Below are 18,003 nucleotides of genomic sequence, written 5' to 3' on the forward strand. Positions count from 1 at the left end.
ATTACCCAAATTCTAGACACAAGTCTAAATGATAAAATGAAGACGCTATATTACATACTTAAGTTAAACGAACTTAACTAAAATGAAGAAGCGCCGAAAGAACATGGTTTTATTTATGAGTAGATAATGCTTTTTGTTAACTTTCTAAAATTAGTTTAGTAAAGAAATAAGTGAGCTACAAAATTGTATAATAAGTCGGTCACGAATGGCAAATTAAAAGTGTTATTAATAGGAACATTGCTCAGACTGATTAAAGAGTATGTCAGCAATAAACACGACTAGCGCGCGCTTATTCTAACAATGTAATTTAATTTGATGGTAAAGTAAATGTAATTAAACGAAGTATAAACTAAGTAAGTGCTTGTCTCATCAACCAAAAAACTTGGGAAGAATTCCGGACTCATTAATTTGTCCCTGTTTTTAATTGGACAACTCCAACGGATCCCTCGCCCTCCTTCGTACAACTTCGTCCTAGTTCCTCTCGTGCAAGTAAACAAATAAATCACACTAAAGTATTGGATCTATGGTATGAAGCAGAGCCGTAATAAGGGCCTGATGGGGCAAAAAGAATATGTTTCAGATTGATAGAAGATAGAAGTGAATTAAGATATGTATAAACTGCATGAACTACAATAGTTAAAGTTACTTAAAAAAGCAATAAAACATTGCAAAAATTAAAATAACTTAGAATTCTAAGTTAAGTCTAAGTAATTACTTAGAATGTCATCTTTTTTCACTCGCCATAAGCTTTGGAGTGTGATCAATGCGTGCACTGTAGCTAGTTAGGTATATACCTATCGTGCTCAGCATCCATGAGACCTCCACAGCCTTTACAGTCTTAAGGTACTTACTCGCAGTAACCAGGTACCTATTAGGTAATCTGTGGATACTAGACTTTTTTACTTGCGCCCCAGGGCCCTAATGAAAATATGGCTCTGGAAAGAGTTTGCTTAGGTATGTTTGCGCTAGCTGTTCGAAAGCGTTCAACAGAACGTCAATATTTGAAAAGCTGCTACACTGTTTACTGTTTAAAGGAAATTGCAGTAGAATCAGTAATTTGGATTGTATTTATTGAAATTGCACGAATGAGACATTAGAAAACTGCATTTTTTTCTGTTGCAAAAGTTGAATTCCAGTAGTAATTTTGTACCTTGATTTTTATAATGTTAAGGTTGAAATCATCTTCAACTCTACATAGTGAAAAGGTCATTTTAATTATTATTCAAATTAATATTACTTTGAAATGCGTGAATTTGCGACTCTAGTTCATAACTGTAAACACTGATGATCAGGTTTAAGTGTGGCGAACGTTCAAAGTGTGTAACAATTGTTACACACACTATTTTTAAATTACAAGTGACAAAATTGTCCAATCTTTTAATAGAAAATCTGCAAAAAAGCGTAGTTGTACAAAATAGGAATCTGCTCTTCTGCTGCATACAAGCCAAGTTGTCCTTAATATTGTAGCGACCGAAGCACATTCTCGAACTCGTTTCACTCGAACACAGAATCCGTGCAGATACCGCGGAATATTCTACATATTGAATCTGATCTGTCGTTCGCATATACCGCCTTGTTCTTACATGCATTGCATCCACAAAATCTGATGCGAAATCCAGAAAGTTCCTGATGCAAATCCGTTTGTAAATCTGAATTCGTCCAAAGTCCTAAGCTGTAGTTTCATTTTATTGTAGGAGCATGAAAAACAATACACCACTATTTTCATTGTATACTCATACTTAGGACCGATTCGACCAAACTTTTATCCGAGAATAATTCAACTTCTGGTATATTCACATTGACAGTTTCAGTATGGGAAATATGTCAAAACAGACGATTTATTCTTATATTAATATTTACTCTTGTTTGATCGAATCCACCCTTAGTTGGAATACAATATTGTGTTAAAACTTTTCAATTAATTGCATTAATTTTATAAGTTCAAACAAGTTAGTCTTTATCGTCGTTCACAATAAAGGATCTAAAAGTACCAACTAAGTTTGACTAACTTTATTTAAACTCAAACCAATGTCGACCCAATTTTTAAATCGTAGTAATATGCCCTAGTTGAAAGAAAAGAGACGAAACCAAAATTGGACTAAGCACCGATCCCTTGCCGATTGTTGTTCCAGTAATTAAGGTGAAAGGGACTAGGTACTTATGAAAAGGTATTCCTGTCTTTTGATCCAGAGACAATTGGGAGTGTTCCTGCAATGAATTATACAGCAATGTTAAAGTGTCACAGACCAGGTGGGCGGGAGGAATACTCCCCGTATTGAGGTGGCCATGCATTGAGAACGGTTGCGTGTAACATTGCAAGATTGGTTTTGAGGATTAATTTACAACGCTGCGCCGGCTCGATGCACAAAGGCCGTGTCCATACATACGAATATACAGACATTGATATAGAGAATAAATCATTCATCTCAGGTGGAGGAAATGTAAAATTCTGTATGCCTTGAATTAAAAACTATAACGCTAATCTATTAGTTAGTTAAATGTTTTAACTAATAACGGAAATTGATGTGATTTCAAGAGCATTTATTTTGCAACGTCACAGTTAGTTATATGCATTTTGTGATAATTCTGATCAGTTTTGTATAACAAACATTGCACAGAAAAGAAAACTTAGTTCTCTCAATACTGTTCACAGAAACGCGAAAACGGCATTTAGTTCGCTTTTTGGGTGCAATTTGGGTTTTTAAATAGTTAAGTAAATGCTTCTAGTGTATGACCACCTTTTGAGGCAATTCATTTATCTCCACCATTGTCCCGTTTTGGGAACAAGGATAAAACTGTCCCTGCCGTTTTAGTAGAAATGGCGTAGATAATATTTTACACTATTCATAATACGGCCATAGAAAAGTTTATAAAAGAAAGAAAAAACACAGACGTACTACGGCCACTTAAATTATAATAATTAATTATCAGAATAATATTGTTACGCTTTTCACTAAGACTGTGTTGTTTTCCTCAAATATTGGGTCGCTCGAACACGACGTACTACAACTTAGACTAGGCGCAGACCACCGATTTTTAGATGGCCGATAGTTGTGCCCAATTTGAAATTGTACATAATTATGAAGAATCGGACAAATCAAATCGGTGTAATGTGCGTACTTCCATACATGCCCATACTGATCAACTGCCCGACTAAACTATCAGACATAATTCTTATCTAATAATTAATGTATGTAGAAAGAGCAGAAATGTTGTTAGCAGCTTCTCTTTTATTTCTACTAGGGGTCGTCTTGCAAAACGATTTCTTTGTAATGGTTCTGCCGACTTTCTCATTCGTGACGTCATCCAAAACTCTCTGAAAGAGACAGATAGTATTATCGGCATCAGTTTACTTACTAAGATATGTTTTCTCCTGAATTATAACAACTTCCTTGTTATCCAGCAAATAACTAATCTATCTATTAGATAATTAATCCTTGTTATGAATCTCGTGTTTGTTCCGAATATTATCAGAACACAATATTTTATCTTGACAACAACATAATAAGAAAGGTACTTAATTGACAAATGATTCTTATATCCTCGTGTTTCATACCTTCCCGTAATAAAGCATGAAAAACAATTTTAATTGTATTTATAATTCTACATACCTACTCTCTATATTCTACATTACTCGTAGGAGTAAGTAAGGTTTTAATTTCTAACAGTACGAAAGCCATTAATAAAACGAACAAACTTTTGAAAAAAATATCTAAAAGTTGTGAAACGGGACACAGTTTTAATTGACGGGTTGAGTTTGAAAGCAATCTACGTTAAAGAGTTGCCCCTTTTATAAATAATTGGAGAAATAATGAAAAGAATCCTTTTGATACAATGAAAAATTCATCCGAAAGGTTCCCGCCGCAAAAACGGATCGCTGGGATATTGAAAAGCGGTATCTTAAACGAAAGGAAATTATTTTAAGACCGATTAAACTTTCCTTAAGGAACAGAATCGATTATAAAGGTCAAACTGTATTTCTTCAAAAGAATTTACCTCAATCTCAGGAACTACAAACGATCTCGACTTTCAGCATAATTGAAATCTGAAACGTTGTTTTTTGAAAAGGTGACTTGTAGGTATAGATAGAATGTCATGATCATTGGCAAATGACTAAAGAACAATGGAAAATCAGTCGATTTTCCTTGTCCATTTTTCACAATTTTACTGTTTGTCTTTTGTCATTATAATGGAGGAGAACAATTTATTATAAATCGATATTTGGGTAAGTCCTAAAAGTGTATAGTTGCTGTCCCACTTTCTCTAAATCGCTGCTTACACAGAAACCGTAGGTTGCGTAAATAAGCGATGTGTATTTATTCAAGAAGTTAGGTAGCAATTCACAAGAAAAATCGTTTTTACATTTTAACTATTATTTTTACTTTGACAAAAGGAGTTTTCTTCGTATTGCGTCAAGTTAGAATCTACTTTTGCGCGTATCTGTACTTTCTGTACCTACATTATTGTTGTAGTGACTGGTGACGTGAAATCAAGTAAAGATAAATAAAAGTTATTGTTGTAGCACTCCCTCACCGTAACTTTTGTCAATTTAGTCACCGAATGTTACAAACACATTTGGCTGACACGCACTTTTTATATTTCGGGAACAAAATTGTTTTCATGTTTAGTTTCCAAGAAACAGCTCACCTTAGCGCAAATAATCTCGTTACTGAAAGGGAAAGATTTTTCGTTGGATTTTTCTGCGGGAGGTGAAATGTCAGGAAATCCAATAAAGTGGTAATAAGTAGGTTTCTTGTCGGGGCTCATATTTTCGTCAATTCCTCTGTGAGGCCTTTTATTAAAGCCCCCGATCGACCTTCGCTTTTTCATTAGATTCGTCATAGAAATTCTATATTGTTTCACTGAAAGGTCCGCCCGAGTTTAATATAACTTTTGCCTCAATATTGGCAGGTAACCTCCGTATACTCAGCGTAATAAACATAAATTTTGAAGTTAATTGATATTACAAATTATAAATAACGTTCAAAGAAACCCTTTATTTTGATCGTTATTTAAGAGTTACTTGCAAAATTAAATTACAGGTTATTTTCAGCCTTGAAGATTGTTTTTAAATTGACTTTTAAAACGTGTTAAGTTCTTGTCACACTTAACAAAACGTGTAGGAGACAGTTTGGGCAAATTAAAGAGCTACAGTATGCCAAGATATTGTTGTTATCCCAATAATTGCGAAATATTCCAACAATTTGGTTGTAACACTATCCAGGAATGGATCCCGGTAGACGCAAGGAATCTTCATAATTTGGAATGCCCATCGTTAACTCGGCCCGTTCCTGGGTTTCAAATTAAACCACTTAAATTTTGAGAAAATCCGCAAGTTTCGTACTCACCAAACGCCATCAAGGAGTTCGGAAAATGTACGGTTATTATTTATTTCTAACATTAAATGTTTTCTTTTTAAGTAAAAATAATGAAATATTTGGTATTTCTTTTTGTACCTAAAGGAATAAACTAATATAAAGAAAAAATAAAATACAATAAGATTAGCACCTTAGATTTCCAGGAAAAAATATGAATGACATGTCCTTTCTCCTCCATCCTCAATACAATGAACGTATCTATCGATATACCATAATTAGGAACACATACAACTCTAGCTGTCCTGAAATGGCCGCAGTAAAAGTGCCTCATCGATTTCCCGTTAATCCATTGAGGTTTTAACCACTGGAGCATTTAGATTCTCGATAGCATTTCCAAGCCATTAATAAGTCTAGGGCGGGTTACCTTACACGAAAGCACATCAACCTATACATTTTTTGTAGCAAAATAGCCTGTATTACAACGAGATAAGGCGCCACTGTGCTTACCTTGATGTGCTGTACGTTTTCAAAGCATTCAGAATTTAATCCCGCGTACAGTGTAACACGAAGCTACGGAACCCTGTCACTAATTAGTGAGAACCCGCCGCTTGTTAACCCAGTTAGTAGGGATGCAACTAATAATACTTTTACGAATACGAATAACTTTAAGAATAAATAATTGTAAGAACTATAACTGCATCTACACTTTTAGCATCAGGGGTGATTGCAGTCATATATTTTCCTTTTCTTGAAAAATAATTACATAAATGTAGAGAAATGTACGAGTATCTCTTTAGTTTGTAATATTCAAACACAAATAAACCAACATAATTTGATTATTTTTACAGTTTTTCTACAACTTTTCCTTTTTCCTGCTACGCTACAATCTGTCGGCTTTTGAATACAATCAACCTTTCTGAGAACTTATTTAATTTTCTTGTTTCGGGTTGGAATGCCGGAAACTAGAATAAATAGTAAAAATACAAAGCACGAATTATTTTTTATTCTGATATTATTTTTTATTAAGATTAACTCAGCTGTGTCGTAGATTACTATAACTTAAAAAGGTTAAAGCTCTTTTTCTGACAAAAAAAAACTATACCTATCCATTATATTGACACAAAAGGTTGACCTAATGGTAACAGAACGTATAGTAGTTGTATAGACTAAAAGCGCTATAGTTTCCTCAACGAATAAATATTCGTATACGAATACATCACTACGAGAAGCGGCTCGCTGCGTCTTTCAAAATCTTTGATTTAATGAAACGCTCCGCGGTTATGCTCTCCTGGTTATTTCGGAGAGTCGTTAGTACTTCCAAGTTCTACTACCTAGCTTTTGCATTAATTTTATTTTAAACTTGATATTACTCGTGTTTTGTTTTGCATTTTAATAATTAACCACCGCTCTGCGGAAGTATTCTCGTTTAGTAAGTTCAGTTTAAGTGGTTTAAGCCGAGGAACGGCGAGCAGTAAACAGTTCATTTTTGTATTATTTAACTACTTACTCCTAAAAGAGAATAATGCGGTTCCTTTTACGTTTTTAGGCAACAAATAGTAAAAAGATGTTAGCAGTTGTTTTATATTTTGCTGTTGTATAACTTACCAGTTACTAACACTAAAACATTCACCTGATCGCAATTTTTAACCGATTTCAAAAAAAGGAGGATGCAATGTTCCACTTTATTTTAAAACTTCAAACTGATGACAAAACTATCTGAGGTGTTAATCCATTAACTACCTTGTTAATGTTTAACTTGTCATTCTACCTTTCTTCAAGCAAAGTGTAAATAACTGGCCTACTTTCTCAGAAAAATACATACAACTGAAAGATTGTCGTCACTACGGAGCGTTTAAAATTAAGAGGTATTTTGTTTTCAAACATTTCTTGATTAATGATAATATTGTATCACAATGGAGAGGCCTGTTTGTGTCGGGCGTTATAATATTGGAAACGAGATTAATGTCGTCTTCGTTTAAATTCTCAATAAGAACGAGAAGAAATAGGACGGCGAAATGAAATACGACCTGAATTGGTGCGGAATTTCAATTCGGCTTTAAGTGGGCTATGTTTTTTTTAATGTTATTTTTATCGATAATGTTTGCCTATACTTTTACTTTTCATTAACTTGCCTAAGTAACTAAGTATGTGATATGTGATTATGATTCAGGAATGTCGTCCCACATCTGCTCGATGGACCGACGACCTTAAGAAGATAGTCGGCGGCTGGGAAAACAGTGGGAGAACGTGCTCTGTGGCGTTCCTTGGAGGAGGATGTCTAGCAGTAGACTGCCATAGGCTGAACTTATGAATAATAATGAACTAATAATCACTATTATTGAATGTCTCAAACTTTACTTCATTTAACAGTAAGTAAGTTAGATGTTTAAAAAGTTTCAGTCGAAAATGTTACCGTCCCTCGGTAAAAAAGTAAATTTTTGTTTAATTTTGATGCTCCAAATACAAACAATGAACACAGCACTTAAAAATTCATACGCATTACAAAAATGTTTGTAAACTTGAACATTTTGCATGGTCTCAAATTATTTGCATACTAAGTGCCCATCTAAAGAGACACAGTTTTATTGGTCTCTCAAAATGTTGAAAGCGTAAAATCCACAGTGAATTTAATATTATCTAAATGTACACAACACGATCTAAGTTTGTTTTACGCCCCATTAAAGTTATCATTTCTTAAAAGCCCCTACGACCTTTTATGGGGAAGTTGCAGATGTTTTACCTACCATTTAGCTGACTTTGATATGTGAATGGAAAGTTTTACTAATCGTTAATCCCTGTAAAACATAATAACATTCTTATGTCCATAGGCTTTGTGTCAATCTTCATTAGACTATTTTCTCAAAAAACACCTATCTCGGAATGTCGACAGCCGGTGAGTCGACCCTGATATTATCGCTGGGGTGATGTGGTGGACGCCAACTCTTATTGAAGCAGGTAGCGTGAGTCCACACTAGAGGTCAACACACACTAGGTCGCTGAGATGTCAAATAGGTAAGCATCTTCACCGTCGGTTTTTTAGAATCGGTTATTTATTTTCAATGTCATGATGTCTACTATACGTCAAAGTCAAATGTACGTTTTCAATTTCAGCCCCCCTAGACAAAACGCACTTTTTGATCGAATCGAAAATCGAATCCGTCAAAACTCCATACAAAAAGGGGCTTTTCGACCACTTTTCGACTGGTTTGCGATTATAATTTGCACTTTGTCTAGACCCACAGGTTTATTTAGGTTTTTTGTACAAGCTTTTACATGATAGGTACTGTGAAAACATTGATAATTTAAACACGTCTTTCCAATCGATTTAATTGCATGTTTACTATTCAGTGAAGATTAATTATGTTTGAGAGACGTGTCAATAAGTTGACAAGGTTAGCCTTGTCATAACGGCTTAATAAAACAGGAATAAACTTGTTAGTGTACCATCTAATTAATATGATGGAATATGGAAATGGAAACTCTTAATGGAATATTATTTTAAGACCTCTATATTCGTACACAAAAGTTGGGGAGGAAACGTTTCTAATGGATTATCAGATATTTACCCTCCATAATTGTTATTGATTACTGCAAAATAAAGTTCTGACGTTGGTTTTTTATAAATTTTTATTATGGCATTATTTTTCCTTTGATCATTTCGCAGAAAATAAAGCAAACAAATAAAGACATATTACTGACAACGCCACTCTTGTGGCGGAGTTTTGGGCTGACACTGTGTAGGTTTGTTGTAGACACGAAAAGAAGAAGAAGACATATTTAATTTCTTAGTAAAATTACTGCGAGACGTTTTCCTATTGTCAAGTCCATTCTGCCTTTACAGTTATTTCAGTCATCAAATTGTGAAGGTTTTATGGTTTTAGGAATTGGATTTGGTAAACTAATTAGGATATTTTAAACTCGATACTCAAGATGTAATCGGAATGGATATAAACTTACAAAAAAGTTTAAACGCGCTATGAACATTGGTTTAAAATAATATTTCGATACTAAGGCTGAGTTGCACCACCTAACATTGCCGGTAACTTTAACGATAACCGATGTTTTTTGTATAGAGTTTGTCAAAGTTAAAGTAAGATGGTGCAACTCAGCCTTAAAAGTCAATTTAAACTAGTGATTAATATGAGTTTAACTTTTTGTTTTATGGGGGCTTATCTCTATTCTAGCATCACTAATTATACTTAATGGCATCATCTAATTAACGCATGCATTGTAGATCTGTGTTGTAGATGTACCTAACTGAACTCCTGAAAATTATATTGCTCTAGATGCATAATGTAAATCCAGCTTTAGGCGCTCCCGTGTGTAACTAACTGGACAATGCAGATACTTTGTGAGACTAAGTTTTGCCTGCTGCTTTCCCTGCCTGGGTCTCGGCCTACTAACATAGTTTTAAAGGCGCTTCGAAAACTGTTATATGAACATCATGAAGAATATTTCTTACTAAAGGCATCCTAAACATTGAATAAATAATTTGGTTAAGTCTTATTTTAGAAACATTTATCAAGGTTTACTTTAGTAGTTTGGGCAGTAACCATAACATACAGAGTAACTTTTGATTTGGCCCATATGGCGCTTTAGTATTTTTCACTGATGAATATGTATTTATAATTTAGTTTGGATTATTTTGGGTACCTAATAACCTCGTAAACTGTGATACAGCTTTGCTAAACGTAGGTATTTGGTTACTGGTTGGTGCTGATCACAATTAAAATTGAACAATGTAATTTACTTGAAGTTTTTAATAATCTTATTCGCGTCGTATTTAATTTGTTCAAATGTTATTGGCACTGACTACAAGTATAAACAGTTACTTTCAAGTAAGTATTTGTGGTAGGTAACTGAAAAGTGTGTTTTCTAAATCGAGTTACTTTTTATTCAAAGCGCCTTTATTCGGAGTCAAATAGAAAATCGTCGAAACCGTACAATACGTCTTCGGCCGTTTGCACTTAATCGCACGGTCGCGAGCATACGCAAAGGTTCGGATCGCCGCTTACAACCGTTCGCTCTTTCAGCTACATTTGAGCTGGGCTTTAGCTTGCTAGTAGTACTCAAGGCATAAGAGGTTGCCACAAATAAATAAATAAGTTGGGGCAAGTTAAGCTAGGGCATACGGTCAAAAGCATTCAAGGTAAGGTTGCATGCATCCAATTGGGGAAAATTTCAAAAATCGCCACGCTTGGCAGGTGGGTTGGCAACCGCAGTTTTTCTAGAGAACATTTACTGGAGAAAACGCAGCGTGAGACGTCCACTTACAAGGTAGACTGACGACCTCATAAAGGTAGCAGAAAGGTGCTGGATGCAGAATGCAGGCCGCTACCAACCTCAATATGGAAATCATTGGCATATCAGAGGCCCATGTTCAGCAGTGGACGTCCTGAAATGATAAATAATGATGGTGATGATGGTAACTTATGTGCTATTTTGCAACAAAATTATATACATCGTCGCATGTGCTATCGACTAACATAAATCGTAAAAAATAACCGATTAAAGGCAAATGACAAAGTTAAAATAACTTTTATTACCTAACTACGGTTTTAGTACCTACTCATTTAAATGATTTTCATTAGGAACCTTTGCAATAACTGCTGCTTAATTGCTTTATATCAAAGTTTATATCGTTCATCCAAACCAGCCTCGCTGCCGCCCATGCCTCGGCCCCGTAGCAGGGATGCGGATGCGGGCGTAGGCGGTCGCTACATCGATCGCTCGACCCCTGACATTCAGACAGCTCGTGTGAGCTACGGCGGCCGGAATCAGGCCTTACTTACCTGAGATTGTGGTAATAAAAGATACATTATATTTAATATTCCTGTGATAATAGATATTGTGGTGGTTTTAATGTTACCTTTGTCTGGCTTTGTGCAGTGATTTAGTTTGGCGTTCAGTGAGAGTATAAAAATTATCTAATTTTCAGGAGAAAAAAACATGTTCCTATCTCAACTTATCAGAGCTTAGCTTTACTTTAGCGGTTAGAAAACAACTAAGTATTACTTGAATAAATACCCACTTAAGAAAACCATGTTTTAGTATTCAACAGTGTATTGTAAACTCAGTCATAGAAATCTGAGATTGTAAACCATAACGTGTAGAAAAAGGATTCCAAATACATATAACTGACGAGCACGTCAAACTAAATATTCCCCCTAGCAGATACGGACACACTACCACAGCTAGCTTCAATGTAAATCACATACCTACCTACCTTTTACCTAAAAATATTATCTATACATTTACCTACACTTAAAACAGTCAGTGTACAGTACAAGTATTTCGCAGTCTACACATTTTCTTTGCAAAACAACACCTATATTACCACTAACATAAATAATTTTCCTCAGTTTTTACCCGAATGCGCCAGAATGAGGGTTATGTTTTTACCTTGATGTTCTGTCGTCTGTAAATCCAATTCGTATCAATGCGACTCATCAATCATTCGCGACGTTACGACATTAACCATCGAAACATGACGGCGATTGTTTCTTGTTATTGCTAAGTGGTTGTTCCAGCTAGATCTAGTTAACGCCCGTATTCACAAACCTTACTATGAGGTCTCACAGTGCGCGTGGACGCACAGGGTGACACACGAACCATTCACAGAGCTCTATTCAACGCTGTGCGTTCGATTTGCTGCTTCACTTAAGCAAGCATCGTTTGTGAAACGGGCGTAACCACCAAAACATGATGGCGATTTTTCTTGTTATTGTTAAGTTAGTCGCTCCAGCTAGATCTAGATTAACGCCCGTATTCACAAACCTTACTATGAGGTCTCACAGTGCATGCACAGGGTGACACACGAACCAGTCATAACGCCCGTATTCACAACCGATGCTTGCTTAAGTGAAGCAGCAAATCGAACACATAGCGTTGAATAGAGCTCTGTGATTGGTTCGTGTGTCACCCTGTGCGTCCACGCGCACTGCGAGTCCTCATAGTAATGTTTGTGAATACGGGCATCATAGCTCTAATCAACGCTGTGCGTTCGATTAGCTGCTTCACTCGTTTGTGAATACGGGCGTAACCACCGAAACATGATGGCGATTTGTTTCTTGTTATTGCTAAGTGGTCGCTTTCCAGCTAGATCTACGCCCGTATTCACAAACATTACTATGAGGTCTCACAGTGCGCGTGGACGCACAGGGTGACACACGAACCATTTACAGAGCTCTATTCAACGCTGTGCGTTCGATTTGCTGCTTCACTTAAGCAAGCATCGTTTGTGAATACGGGCGTAACCACCGAAACATGCTGGCGATTTGTTTCTTGTTATTGCTAAGTGGTCGTTCCAGCTAGATCTAGATTACGTTCGTATTCACAAACCTTACTATGAGGTCTCACAGTGCATGCACAGGGTGACACACGAACCAATCATAACGCACGTATTCACAAACATGCTTGCTTAAGTGAAGCAGCAAATCAAACACACAGCTTTGAATAGAGCTCTGTGATTGGTTCGTGTGTCACCCTGTGCGTCCACACGTACTGCGAGTCCTCATAGTAATGTTTGTGAATACGGGCGACAGAGCTCTAATCAACGCTGTGCGTTCGATTTGCTGCTTCACTCGTTTGTGAATACGGGCGTAACCACCGAAACATGATGGCGAGTGTTTCTTGTTATTACTAAGTGGTCGCTTTCCAGCTAGATCTACGCCCGTATTTCACAAACATTACTATGAGGTCTCACAGTGCGCGTGGACGCACAGGGTGACACACGAACCATTCACAGAGCTCTATTCAACGCTGTGCGTTCGATTTGCTGCTTCACTTAAGCAAGCATCGTTTGTGAAACGGGCGTAACCACCGAAACATGATGGCGATTTGTTTCTTGTTAATGCTAAGTGGTCGCTCCAGCTAGTTCTAGATTACGCCCGTATTCACAAACCTTACTATGAGGCCTCACAGTGCGCGTGGATGCACAGGGTGACACACGAACCAATCATAACGCACGTACCTATTCACAAACATGCTTGTTTTTAAGTGAAGCAGCAAATCAAACACACAGCTTTGAATAGAGCTCTGTGATTGGTTCGTGTGTCACCCTGTGCGTCCACGCGCACTGTGAGTCCTCATAGTAATGTTTGTGAATACGGGCGTCATAGCTCTAATCAACGCTGTGCGTTAGATTTGCTGCTTCACTCGTTTGTGAATACGGGCGTAACCACCGAAACATGATGGCGATTTGTTTCTTGTTATTGCTAAGTGGTCGCTTTCCAGCTAGGTTTAGAGTAGGTAGTTTTTCGTCGGCCGATAGTTTAGTCGGGCAGTTGATCAGTATGGGAGTGCGCACACTACGCAGATTCGATTTGGCCGATTCTTCATACAATTTAAAATCGGGCACAACTATCGGCCAACTAAAAATCAACGGTGTGCGCCTACTCTAACCACCGAAACGTGATGGCGATTTGTTTCTTGTTATTGCTAAGTGGTCGCTTTCCAGCTAGGCTTAGATCAGATCTAGTCCACAGGGATCCAAGTTAGCTGCATCGATCGTGACCCTTGACATTCAATTCTAGTTCACGTCAGCTTTAACATGTTGCTGAGATTAGTTCTGGCTTTCTTGTATATTAACAAGGTGGATACTAATTTATTTAATAAACAAAAAGTTTTATAAAGCTGTAAAAAACAAATAGGCTTACCCCCTTTTTTTAAACATTTTGGCTTAACTCTCACTGTAAAGGCTAATTAAGCTGTAAGTAGGTAACTTAATTTTAAGTAATCAAATTGCATGAAAATAGAATTTAGTAGCAATTTAATTTGCATGTTTACACAGAATTTGATCACTTAAAATGAAGTTAAAACTACTTAATTACTTAATACGTGTAAATCAGCCTTATAAAGCGCTGTAGAAAACTACCTAGTCACATTGTGTGTAATACTATGAAGGATACAGTGTGCTTACCATGAGTTTACGTTAGGTGTGCTTGCTAACGACTACGCAAAAAAAACATTTTAATGTACGAAAGATTGTACAGCGCCCCTAGCGGCTACTTTCAAGAACTAAAATCTTCATAGATTTTTTTTTTTGACGTACTCACTAGCGAGCACACCATGAGTTTACGTTAAACACACAGATTTCAACGTTTCGAACAGCAAATGTATGGTTACTCTTCTTGTTACATGGTTAATATCTAAATAATCAGAGATAAAAACAGTACTGTACCAGGGTGTTTTCTTGATCAAAGCTTGTCGTAATGAACCATCTTCGTTTGATAGCAGCGCCTCATCAATCATCCGTTCATTACACCGACATCCATGGCATTCGAAACAGATAGGTACGAAGATAGTCTAACACATTAATCTCAAGAAAGCAACACAAGTCTTGCAACTCACGAAGGCGAGTGAGCTTTACTTGTGTGTGTGAGCTTTACATGCACATAACGATAGTGTAATATCTATCAAAACTTGTAAAAACGAGCCACTACACAGTCATGTATCTAAAGCTCACTCGCCTTCGTGAATTATTGCAACAACTACAAGTATAACTGAAATTGATAAGAGGTTCTTTTTGTGTTTTAATTACCTCTTATTATGTAGCAAGTTGATAGCTCTGCATTAAAAGAATTCATTCTATTAAATCGGAATATTCATTCCTTGCATAAATTATTATCGTTTACCCGACTACATCGAAGTCAAAAGGGTTATGATTTTAGCAATTTATGTAGTAGTATAGTTGTATTTTAAGTTCCGCAGTTGCACCCAAACATGTATTTACCTACCTATTTATTGTAAATCAAATCAAATCATTTATTTTGCAAAAATGGGTTTACATCAGTAGGTGTTACAATTTTGTAATGTTAATCATTCTTATTAAATAATATCAAGTTGATGCCATGGGTTGATGCATGAACGGATGGACGTCCAGTGGGATGACGGAACAAGGTCGCATCGATCGCTCCAGCCATTGAGAAGACCCCACACGTGAGCGGTGGAATGCTGGGGACGTAGCCCCGGGTTTTATGCCTCTTTTATGCCTTATTGAGAAAGACTCTACGCCTTTTTAACTGTTCTTATATTATGTTAAAGGCGTTTAAAATCATCAAGCCTGTCAAAATTTAGCTATTGGGAGATAGATTTTATTAAGATAAGCTACTACTCGTATCTGAAACTGTATTAGGAACCGATGATATCAGTCTTAAAACTAAAAACTTGATTTTTTGTTTGTTGAAAAATAAATTGTGAATAAAAACTACATTATTTGTGAGACTTAAAGACATAAAACTTCGCCGTACATATTTTAACAGCTTGAGTTGTCGAGCATGACTCAGATGCGAAGTCCTTTTAAAAGTTTTAGTTTTAATATTACTATAAAATGGAGATTCAAGTGTTCATTTTATAAAAGAGTAATAAAAAATCAAGTCTTTCTTTTTAAGGTCTTTTGTATCATTAGTTTGAGACCCACTTATTTAGTACGGGGCAAGAAAAAGTTATACGATTTATATGAGCCAGTGGTTTTGTATTGAAAAGGGTTATGTATTAGACGTTAGCTGAAGTTTGGGAAAATTTTCGTTTTAGTTGCAATTTTTTGTAGATCACTGGCTGAAGCCGTATCTTTCTCCAGAAGCAGTCACTATGCAAGGAAAATCCGAGTGGGGATTACAATTGAAACTCGTTTCGCCTTCGGCCTCATTATCCATTAGTTACATTAATATTACACCTACAGTGTTACTGTAATTACTTATTAGTCGATTTTGTTTATAACACATTTTCACAAGTACATTAGAAGCCCTTAACTTGACACGAAACTCGACCATAAAGCCTAATCAAAGAAAAGTTCTAAACATCATAGTTATAAATAAAATCCGCCAGTGTTGCAAATGCCGGCTGCCGATCCAAAACGATGAATGAGCAAGGTCGCTGCATCGATCGCGCGACCCCTGACATTCAAGCGAGCTAGCTGTTCCGGGTTTTATAAGACCAATTACGTACTTTGCTCTGACGTAGGCAGATAGAGGTTGGAGGAGGAAGGTGGAAGAAAAGAGGAAAATGGTCTATTAGAGACTAACGCCCGTATTCACAAACGCTTGCTTAATCGAACGCACAGCGTTGAATAGAGCTCTGTGATTGGTTCGCGTGGCACCCTGTGCGTCCACGCGCACTGTGAGACTTCATAGTAATGTTTTTGACTACGGGCGTAAGTACCCAGCAGAACGGTTTACTTAAGGTTTAAGTTTAGAACCTTAATTTTGATTGTTCCTTGTCATTATTTGTTTAGAGGATGTTTACCTTTGTGAAATACTTATAAAACACTTACAGGACAGATATGTATCATCCTAATAAACCTGTGCACATAAAACTAATGGAGTCTTCAAGTTTGCTCGTTTACTTTCTAAAAATACGAGTATCTATCAAAAACCGAAATCTGGTAGTTCAGCCAAAAAAAAATAATTCTGCAAAAAAATAACTTTTAATGTTCGAGTTTCTATCAGTTCCTATGTAGTTTCCATCTCTCCGATAGCCGCATTCAGTTTCATACAGTCCATTCCGTACATGTTCTATATGAATTACCTAAAGATATATTTATTCGAGTTAGTAAATTATTTCAGCCAGCAATTTATAGACTCTTATGGAGTTACAACACCTTTGTTAGTCTGAATTCTTCATATTAACATAATCATAATTCAACTTAATTTAAATAAGTCGAGATTAGAAGATTGATCTCGATATCAGGAAGATAAGTACCTATTCCTGGAAAGCATTTTCTTTGTAAAGATTTAATTACAACTTGCTTGTTATCTTCAGAGAACTCAATCAACTTTTTCTACGTATTGATAGATTACTCCGGGAAGAGAGAATGAAGTAATTTGCTAACAATATTGAACGCAACGTAACAGCATTAAAATTTATTCCTGCAAATAACGGCAACGTTACAATAACTAGAATCGTTATTAAGTAAAACCTTTCTCATTTGATCAGCGAAGCAAAACCACCAGGAAATAGAACTATTACAGCAACATTGGAAAATAAATCTCAGACGTTTGCAATAAAAATAACTATCGTACGTACGAGCTCATATAAAGCGAGATGCGAGTATCATCTGATGTTATGGAGGGAGCAGCCCTGGCGATGTAGGGCACGCACACAGCAATAAACATCACGCACTCACACAGGCGCGGGTCGTCCTGCTACGCAGACGCTCGTAGATATTCGTAGCAAATCCCAGTAAGATAAGCCGCTTACGTTATTAATCATACACGTTTAAAGACTCAAAGGATGTAGCTGAATACTCAGATTTCAAATTCTTCAAGCGTTTTGATAGGTATGAAATGCAATAAAATATTTTATGCCAATTTTATAAGACATACATAAGAGTCTTTTAGTAGCAGCAGTTAGTCCTATTAGGTAAGCTAAATAAACAATTACATTGTTTTTTCATGCACATTTCAGAACCGTGGTTTTATAATACATTTATTTAGTTATGAAAAAGTAAAAATCAGAAATACAATTTAATGTTTCAACAAGATGTTTCCCTTCAAAATACTATTGTGTGCGTTAGAGGACTGACACCTATGATCAAACAGTGCATTTTTTCTGTGTGTTAGTTGAATGTGGTGGGGTTGCTTGATATTCTTATCAAATTACCTGGCTTTTCTTCCTGTCCATGTAAGCAGCTACCTGACTTTGTAACGATGTACGTTTAGTCCTTACCCACATTACGCGGGTCCGG

The sequence above is a fragment of the Ostrinia nubilalis genome, chromosome 5 (genome assembly GCF_963855985.1).
Source record: "Ostrinia nubilalis chromosome 5, ilOstNubi1.1, whole genome shotgun sequence".
Classification (NCBI taxonomy): domain Eukaryota; kingdom Metazoa; phylum Arthropoda; class Insecta; order Lepidoptera; family Crambidae; genus Ostrinia; species Ostrinia nubilalis.